The sequence below is a fragment of the Pinus tabuliformis genome, chromosome 7 (assembly GCF_031772625.1).
Source record: "Pinus tabuliformis cultivar Carrire ecotype Pingquan chromosome 7, CPIR1, whole genome shotgun sequence".
Taxonomy (NCBI): domain Eukaryota; kingdom Viridiplantae; phylum Streptophyta; class Pinopsida; order Pinales; family Pinaceae; genus Pinus; species Pinus tabuliformis.
Window position 1 is genome coordinate 1,526,638,310 of NC_142293.1, and position 9,757 is coordinate 1,526,648,066.

The following is a 9,757-nucleotide window of genomic DNA, read 5'->3' on the forward strand; positions in this document are numbered from 1 at the left end:
TGTGAGTCAGCGTGGGTAAGGGTCTTATGCGCAAGTTCTATGCTTCAGACACGTTTCAAGAGATGACTCGTCAAGATCCACGAGTCTTGAAGGGTCTTATAAGGGTCTTGCTTCACTACTTATGATAAGGCTATGGTATGTACATCTACTTCATCTTATGCATGTTAATGAAGCTTTTAGCTATATAATATTTGTGTAATTTGTAGATTTGATTTTCAGTCATCTATGTTTTGCATGGTGCCACATTGTATTAATGACCTCCCTTACCTCCCATATATAGAGAGGGAGAGAGTCCATCTTCATTCATCAACTCATTATGCTTATCACTTTTGTGTTAGAGATGTGATAGAGTAGAATGCACTAGTCATCTTCTCTCTCTTTGATCTTCATTTTACTCTCTCTCTCTCTTTCTTTTTGAGTTAGGTTTTTTTTTTTTCTTGGAGAATTGAGATTAGGGTTTTGAGATGAAACCCTATGATGCATTTGGTGAAAAAGAGAGCAGGATGTCTTGCCTTGGATGACTTGTTTGAGTGATTCATGCATGTTGGAACCCCTTGGTTGAGCCATGGTTTTCTTGGTTTCTCCCATCTAGGGTTTTGGAGCCAGTGGATTGTACTGACCCTGTGATAAAGCCATAGTATGTACAACTACTTCATCTTATGCATATTTGATTTTCAGCCATTTTCTTTTTAATGGTTTGTAGTTATACATGTCTTGCTGATTTGATATAAGGGAAAATATGTTAAGTGATTTAACATTGTAATTGAGAAAGCTAAAGGATATTTTACTGCTGTGAATGGGAGTTTTCAGATCTGGTGTATGCATGATAATATTGCCCCATCGGGCTGAAAGACACTTTGGTATCTTTTCTCCTAGGATTGCCTAGATGAATGGATTTTTAAGGATTGAAATATTGTTTACTTTCTGGTGCTGTTTTTCTCTATATTATATAAGAGTTCTAAGTCTGAAAATTCTCAAGATTAAGATGCAGGAAACCTCTAGTTAAGAGGTGAAATTTCTATCTTGCGTTAAAAACCTTAAGGTTCATAATTTTCCACAGAAACTGGATACTGGATATGGCATATCTTGAGCCCTAGGTAACCATATCTGGTAATTTCTGATCAGCTTTCTCATCTTGCTTCTTTTACATAAAATTGTTGGTGCAGAGCCTCATTTTTTGCATTAGTCTTGAAAAAAATTGTGATAGGAGGCCTGGAATTGCTTGTTATGAGCTCTTTTTCCCCAGGTTATCCATAATGCTGAATTAGAAAATTCAACATGTGGATGAAACATCATTTCTGTATATTAAAATCCACAGAAGCATCTAAGAAATGCTTCTCTAGACATTTCACAGCCTTTTCCATCCTACAGACCAGATATGCTTCCTTTACGTGATTCCTGTAGAAAGGGTGGTTTTGGATACAAATTATGAGATAAAGGTGTGCTTCACAAGGTGCTATTACTTTCATGTTGACTATGAAGATAAATGTTTGCAGTTGCAAAACCCTGGATTCTTTTTATGTTATTTAATATGGAACCATAATTTAACTTAACATATCTTGCATGTTTACAAGTGTCTATGCTTTTTAAGATTCTGGATTGGGGGCTGATCTCTTTGTAATTGTTATGGGTGCAGGGTGGTGTCTGCCTGGCTTTCGCTGATGAAGTGTTGTGCTGGCTTTACGGCACAGTTAAAGATAGTATAATTCATGCATCCTTCCTTCTATGTTTTATATTGTCGTCACCCCTCTATTATCCTTAATTTTGTTTTCTTGTTAAGCTGACATGTATTCTTTCTTTTATGAAAGTATCTTTTTTCGAGGCTTTTTCTGTAATTTTTGGATTTATTGTCAATCTGAAGTACATGATTTCTGATGTGCTTTGGCCACAATTGCACTTGATTTATAGTTTAGGGTTTACTTTTGTCATGTGCCTTGTGATGTAATTGGTGTGTGATTGTCTAGCATTTTATACTATGGTTGAAATGTTGGTTATCAGTTTCTGAGATCTCTATTCTGCTGCTAGTACATGAGTGATTGTTACATGGTCATGACTGATGAGCATTGAAATGCTCATGTATATACCATGTAAGGGTGAATATAGAAAAATCACATTGACTGAAATACATACTGGAAACAAAATATATAATCAATGAGGCTCTAAATGGCCTCTAGAGTCCAAAGAACAACATGCTACAAGCTACTACTAGCCTACTACATATTGATATAACTGATCATCATGGTCAATCATCAAACTCATCAGCGATTCAGCACTACTGGACATGGGATCGTCTAGCTTGAGCTTGCCAGACTTTTCAGGGACATCTGTAATTATACCAGTAGTAGCATGACTAGTCCTTGCCATGCCTAGTGCTACTAGTGGATCATCATCCAACCCTATCCACCCCAAGTCATAAATATTAGGATCAAAATTTGCCACGTGAGTGTCCTCTATCCATTTTGAGGTTGGATCAATATCATCCAAGGCAATGGGCTCTGTATCAGGTCATCTGTTTAGCAATTGCTTGCATTGTAGTTAGAGATTGCATTGCACGAAGGTGAGATCATTTGATTGCTGTTGTTCCAAATGGTTCCTCTTCTCCATGTGAATCTGCTCAAAGAAAGATTGGTTGTGCTCACACCCTGAAGTGCTGCAAGTTTGACTTAGGACATGAATTGCGACTTTTGTAGTTGAGGACATTGGCTATTAAATTATTCTCACCAATGTGCCACTGTAAATATTAAATCATGACTTTCAAAGATGATGTTAGTTAATTCAACAGATTAGTTTGTGGCTTTGGCTAAAACTTCAAGTATTTTAAATTTAAACAATTGAACTTAAGGACTTTGGAATTGATTACTTGGTTTGTCCACATCTCTTGCATTCTTTGCTAGGGGTTTTGCCAAAGATATCTAAGACTTTATTGAAAACACTGATTTGATAATGTATTTCTGGTTGTGGCTTTGATCGAGGACCATGTGCTATAGGCAGTCATACAATCCATCTTTGACCTCCCTAGTTTGATTATCTCTAAACTAGGCACTGCAATGATGCCTTGGTTTAGGAAATACCTAGCTGCATGTATTGGGTGACAAAGTTAATTGTTTCATTGTTTATCAATAATCTTCTAGATAGGCCCATACAGAGCTACTCTAACCTTGTATGCTCCTTTTATTTTCTCCTTTGCCCCATCCATAGCCTCATAAATATATTCCATGGTCAATTTTACTCCATCCACCACCCACAATTCCTTAACAAAGGGGTCGACAATTTTCACAACCCCTGTTGATTTTTACCAAAATGAGTTCTCAAAAACTCTGTTAGGTGCATTTTCCATCTTGTTTGTAGCTCTGCTAAAATGCATTCCATTCAACACTTCAAAACATCTTTTTCAAGTTCCATCACTGGAAAATGCTAGATTGCAACAAAGCTTGTTGAAGATCTTGTGATGGTGGCCTAACAATCTTCTTTTCCTTGGGGTTTTTCCTCATTAGGTTTAGTGCCAATGAATGGTTGTAAGTTTATTTTGTAATGCTCTTGGAATGATCTACGATATTCTTCATCCAATCTTGTTTCCCTATATCCTCAAGCATGAGGTCTACATAATGTGCAAAACATGGGGTCTAGAATATGGTTTTCTATTTACTCTCTAACATCTTACCAACAAGAACATATTTAGAGGCATCATTTGTGATGATTTGAACAACATTTACTACCCCCACCGATGTAAAAACGCCGTGCAAAAGTTGAAATAACAAGTTTGTGCCTTTAACCTTATCTTGTGCATCAAATGATTTAAAAGTTCCTTGTGGGCAAGAGACAAGGAGATTTATTATGGTGTGGTTCTTTTCATCACTCCATCCATTTGGCATGATGATACATCTCATTTTGGTCATCGACGCTTTAAAATTCTATGGACCCAACTTCTTTTTGGAAATGAGATTTGCGTAGGGCATGCATGTTAGGGCCTTTGAAGCCCTTACTGGTAGCAACAATAGAATCCCACATACATTGGTAATAAGGTAAGCTTGCAACATTGAAGGGGATATTTGAATCATATCACCATTTGGCTACAATAGAGAAATTTTGAGCTCTAAAATGGGCCACCTAAGGAATATTATAAAATAATAGTGGAAAAAATAAAATAAGATTAGACTACATCATCAAATTTTAGATGGAAAAAAAAAAAAAAAAAACTACTTTTTCAACTCGTATTTTCCGCTTATCTCCCTATGGTTTTACTCAAATTTCGAGCGGGGGCACTTGTTGGATGCATAATTTAATTCCTCATCCAAGGAGTACCCATGTTGCATACTTTTGATGGTCCCTGCTACATAAAAAATGATAAATACATGAAAAGCGTGATTGCAATCACGTTTTTTCATGTATTTCTCATTTTTCGTGTAGCAAGGTCCATCGAAAATATGCAACATGGGTACTCCTTGGATAAGGAATCAAATTCTGCATCCAACAAGTGATCCCGTAAAACCGTAGGGAGATAAGTTGAAAATCCGAGTTGATAAAGTAGTTTTTTTTTTTTTCTTTAAATCTTTTTACTTTTTTACTCAAAAAATGGTGAATCGTCCCTTATAGTTGACATCATCATCTTGAATCTTGTTGGTTCTTATAAAGTTGATTTTTGCTATACATTTTTGTTTTGAGGCTCATTTTTTTACCTCAAAATTTCTCTAATGATGTATTCAAAATCATATTCCTTGTATTGCTTCTTTCGGTGGTTATATGAGATGCACTAACTCTCACTCGACTGTTAGGAACTTGTAGGGGTGGAGAACGGTGGAAAAAAAATTTGTATGTTCTTTTTTTTAAGCCATATTTCATGAATGGGAGGAACATGTTGAAAGTGGTCCCAAATTGAAGGGTCGGAGCAAGAACCTTCAAGGTTTCTTTGGGATCCCATGGTTCTCCCCATTTCAATGTCTATCTCTTTCTGCTTAGCCTTGTTTTCTTTAAATTTCTCAATCATGTTTTGCATTTCCAATCTAATGGAATCAATGTCTCTAGCTTCACATGGGACAACTTGGCCTCTTTGACCAACCTAATATTGTTTCAACCTTCTGAATGTGCCACCTTTTTACATGTTTCTTGTTAATATTTGCAATACAAGTCATCATCTTCAACATCAACACGGATCCATGTAGGGTCTTTGACTTGTGGGGCCATGCTAAATGCAAACAAATTTGCAAATGCAAATCTGCAAGCCCTGCTTTATTGCAAAAATATGAGATTACATATAAAATAACCCGTGCATATAGTTATAATTACATAATAGACATGTGGTTAGGTACACAAAAACAGTTCATGTGCATAGGGCTTAATCACATAATAAAATTATTGCAGTTAGGTACACCACAATTGATGGGTTTTGTAGTAATGGGTTCAAGTGACCTGTTTTGCTAGTGGGAAGGCTCGTAATTTTCTATGAAACAACAAATATGAGATTTATTGGTTTGCATCCTTGAGTGATTGTGATGGAGAAATAATCTGGAATTATACATGAACTCAACAGAATACTGATATAAACATAAACACGAAGATGTAGCAGAAATAAAACTTCATTTCATTAATATCAAATGCTTACGTGCAAAATGGAAATAAATTAACTTGGATGATAGTAGCTTATCTCTTTGAAGAGATGTGGCGACTACATGCCTTTGAACTGTGTTACAATGATGTTAAAGGGCCTTTTTATTATTGAACAACAAAGGGAAAACCCTAAACAACCAAAACCCTAACCCCAAGAATTTGTGGGCCCTGTTGGGGTTTGTTGGGCAACCAACTTCTTGGGGTCGTAACTTGGCCATATGATCTCCATTTGGCGTGTATGATACCTTGTTGGAAAGATCTCCCCAATTACTATAGGATTTGTGGCAGGCCCGTACTTATGGCTACGGGTCTCTTGCAAACCTCAAAAAAACACCATCTAGGGGGTCAAAACTATTCCGGAAGTTCAAAACCCCCAAAACTGCTAAAAATAGTAAATGCTGCTATAATCAAGGACACTGAGGAAACCCACTGGGGGTCTAGGTGGAATAGGTGGGCGGCCACCAATATCCACCTGGATCAAGAAACCAGCTTTTTAAGTTTTAACTCGTTATTTATTATTTTGATCTTTGGTCCATGTCTACACAATGCATATAGCTCAGCAGTTTTATCACCACCCCATGGAATTAAGTTGAGATGTATCTCCTTTTCCATGGTCTTACAGTACATATTCCCCATCTTCTTGGTTGGTTTGGTAGTGGTGTCCTTACTCTAATTGTTTGCTATTAGATTGGATGAAATCTTTCATGGCTGCAAATGCACATTCATACCACCAGTATGCAGTCACTGGGTTCTCCCTAGGGCACCCTCATCCAGATCTTCGTGGAATCTCGGAATCTAAGATCCATATCAGATTCTTGTTTTTTGTGTATTTTGGATCAGATTTGTTTCCTAAAATATGATCTGGTGACAGGATAATGGCAGATTTCAGATTTGATTCAGATTTCATCATCAAGATAACCAGTCTCACCACAATTTTAATTACTGTGCCCGTATGGTGCGACAACATCTACTGGACTCCTGGGTAACCAGTACTTGCCAATTCAAAAAGCTCATTGTAATTTATCAGCATAGTTGGTAGACACTTCAGTCACTTCAGCCTGGATATGCAGAGGTCAAAATATGAGTATTCCCGAAGTTTGGTTGAACATGGTGAGTCCATCAGACAAACCAGGTAGGATTAAAGGACGTTTGGTCAAACACAGAGAGTCACAGGCTCAGGCAGGATAACGAAAAAACCACTTTTTAAATCATTTTTCATTCTTGCTGCTGGTACTCGTTTCTCAAGAAACATTTTAACTGAGAAGAATTTAGAGCATAGCGGAAAGTGTTTGCTTCATTACTTTTTCAAGATTTTATGACCATTTCGAGACTAGAATTTCATGAGGAGTTCAGATGCTAGTTATTATTTAACATTTACCATTGATTAATCTCATTCCCCAATATGAAGGTACACTAAACAGTTGATTTGTTTTTTTTTCTAATATAAAATATAAAAATTTAATTTATGTATTGAAAAAATTAGCATTAGGGTTCTGATTCTTAATTTCTGGATGAGTGTCACACTCACTGGATTTTTCTGCCAATTCTGATCATACCTACGGTTTCTATAATTTTGCCAGTATGCCATTTTGGTTTTGTTGACGTTCGAGTAAAAATGTTCATCTCTATTATTAAATCAAAATCTTGTCTGCAAAATTATCATATTTGTTTTACATAGGTTATAATAGTTGCAGAAAGGTTAATGATTTTTCTTCTGAAATGGTTGCACTCGCTGTTGTTTCAGATGAAGATTATATACTCCAGTTCTCACCACAATCAAACCGGCTCGAACTTTATCGAGCAGTTTCTTGTCCACCATTGATAACGAGACACGTGGAGCAATTGTAAACGCTCCTCTGGATGGTGTTTCTGACCAAGCGCATATTTGTAATGAGCTTACCATATAATCCGTTATATTCTGCAATTGCCGAGCAATAAAAAAAATTTGTTTCAATTCAATGCGTATCGTTTTCTTCTATGTTTATAAAACAATTTTTTATGTTTTATTTCGGCTTCGTGAATTTTGTGTCGAAGGTAATCTGTTTTATGAGTTGTGTTTGGATGAATGCTCTTCTTATTTTACAATTTCCGTCAGTTAATTACTCTGCAGAGACTTGAAAAAGCTAGTAACATTTGTTCTCTTTTACTAAGCTGAGCTATAAGTTACATAGGATGTGTGTCTGATCTGTTGATTTTTTGAGAAGTTAGTGTTTGAAGACGGGAAAAGATGAATACAAATTACAAATATTAACAAAAACTATGAAATAGAAACATAGAGTCTAAACTACTGAGATTTCTGGGTATATTTTGCTTCGAATCACACTCACAAATTCATAAATGCTAGTTTACATTTGAAACTTGTTCCTGTGTTTTAGGCTGGAGAAGGGACTATTTTATAGAGAAATTTTGGGTTTTAGGGAAGAAATGCACATTTATATGAAAAACTTTCTCTTCTTTTGCGTAAGGGGCAGGGACTATTTTATAGAGAAAAGTAGGGCTTTAGAGTCTTCCACTTTGCTCGTTGATTTTGGATTTCAATGCGTTCTAACAAAAATGTCTTTTCTTGAAAGAGATCCGACAGTTAATCGGAATGCAAAGCTCGTGCAAATCCTTCGACGCTTCCAAATTGGAAAAGCAATCCATGGAATGTCGATCTGCATGTTAACAGTCCTATTGATGATTTTTGGAGGGCAACCTTCTACATAGTATAAAGAAATATATGCAGTAAGCACACATTTTTTCTGGTGTGCTGGTTTTGTTAGGGAACGGTTTAGTATTCGTCGGTGACCGCTTCCCAACAATATTGGGGTGTAAAACTATGTAATTGGAAGCGTAACCCCTTTGACATGCCACTGAAATGTTTCAGGTTGGGGCTTTTCAGTGACAATTGGAAGTAGTATAAAAACAAAAAATTGTTAACCCTAATTTATGGAATACTTTCTTTTTGACTTTATTTCCATGCTTGAGATTCTGACTTTGTTTCATCTTTGGAATTCACTAATGATATCCAAAAATGTTGGTCTCTCTCATGGCTATGTATGCTTGTCATACTCTAATGATATCATATCTTGGTTTTCTAAATATTTACCATCTCTGTTCCAATATGATTTTTAAGATATCTAGAATATCCATTCCGATATTGCATGGACATATGTATGCATGCAACTGGAATATACAAAGAACATGTGGTTAGTGTTCTTGTGATAGGAGTTTAAACTTCATGACAGTATAACCACATGCTTGTCTAGAGTATCTTGCATTGGTTATATATATATATATATATATATATATATATACTAGTGTTTAAGAAATAAAACATATTTAACAAAATTATCAAAAACAAATTAATTTAGAAGAAAAAAAATTTTTATTTAAAAATAAATTGTCAATTTTTATTACAATGAGAGAAATGAGATGCATTTTACTACTCACTAAGACAACATGTGTCTAATACTTTTACTACTCACTAAGTAAACATGTTTCTAATACTTTCATAATGTCACTCTTTTTTTTTCTTTTTTCTTTTTTCTTTTTTAATACTCGGACTTTATTGCATTATTGAAATTAGATGCATTTTTCAACTTCATCATAAAAAAAAATTGTGCTTAATACTTTTATAATACCACTTTCATGATAACCCTCAACCATATGCATGTTCCGAGTATCTTCATTGGTATTGATTTTTTTCATCGAAGTTTTAATATTTTCCTCTCCACTTTTAAAAGGCTGAGTTGTCTATGTTAACAAATTCATTACTTTGACTTAAAAGTTGTCTACGTTAACAAGTTCATTACTTTGTAAAAGGAAAATTTCCTTTTTTGTTGTTTTGTCTTTTATTTTAACAAAAATTGTCTTTTATCTTAACAAAAATAAGAAAATAGTGATTGTTTTAATTGATTTAAGATGCAAAATTAAAATTTTACATTTTAAATTGAGACAAGGTGGTGCAAGGGGAATGTTTAATGTTTGTGCATAATGTTGGTAATGACACGATATCAATCAACACTATTTGATTTTTTTTTTAATCCATTTGGAGTTAATATGGATTATTTTGTTGCATATAATTTATAAAAAAATTAATGAATAATGTGAGATACATGACCTTAATTGGAAATATAATTGTGATTTGCAATTTTCAAAGCTACTAGATTGT

General features: G+C 35.0%; 1 long non-coding RNA gene across 1 annotated transcript; it reads left to right on the forward strand.

The window, feature by feature from the left end:
- The first annotated feature begins 1,606 nt into the window (after positions 1–1,606).
- On the forward strand, positions 1,607–8,628 carry LOC149253649 (uncharacterized). The gene is made up of 3 exons (XR_016267107.1): positions 1,607–1,700; positions 7,349–7,491; positions 8,175–8,628. It is a non-coding gene; the product is annotated as an uncharacterized LOC149253649 (long non-coding RNA).
- Positions 8,629–9,757: the final 1,129 nt, after the last annotated feature.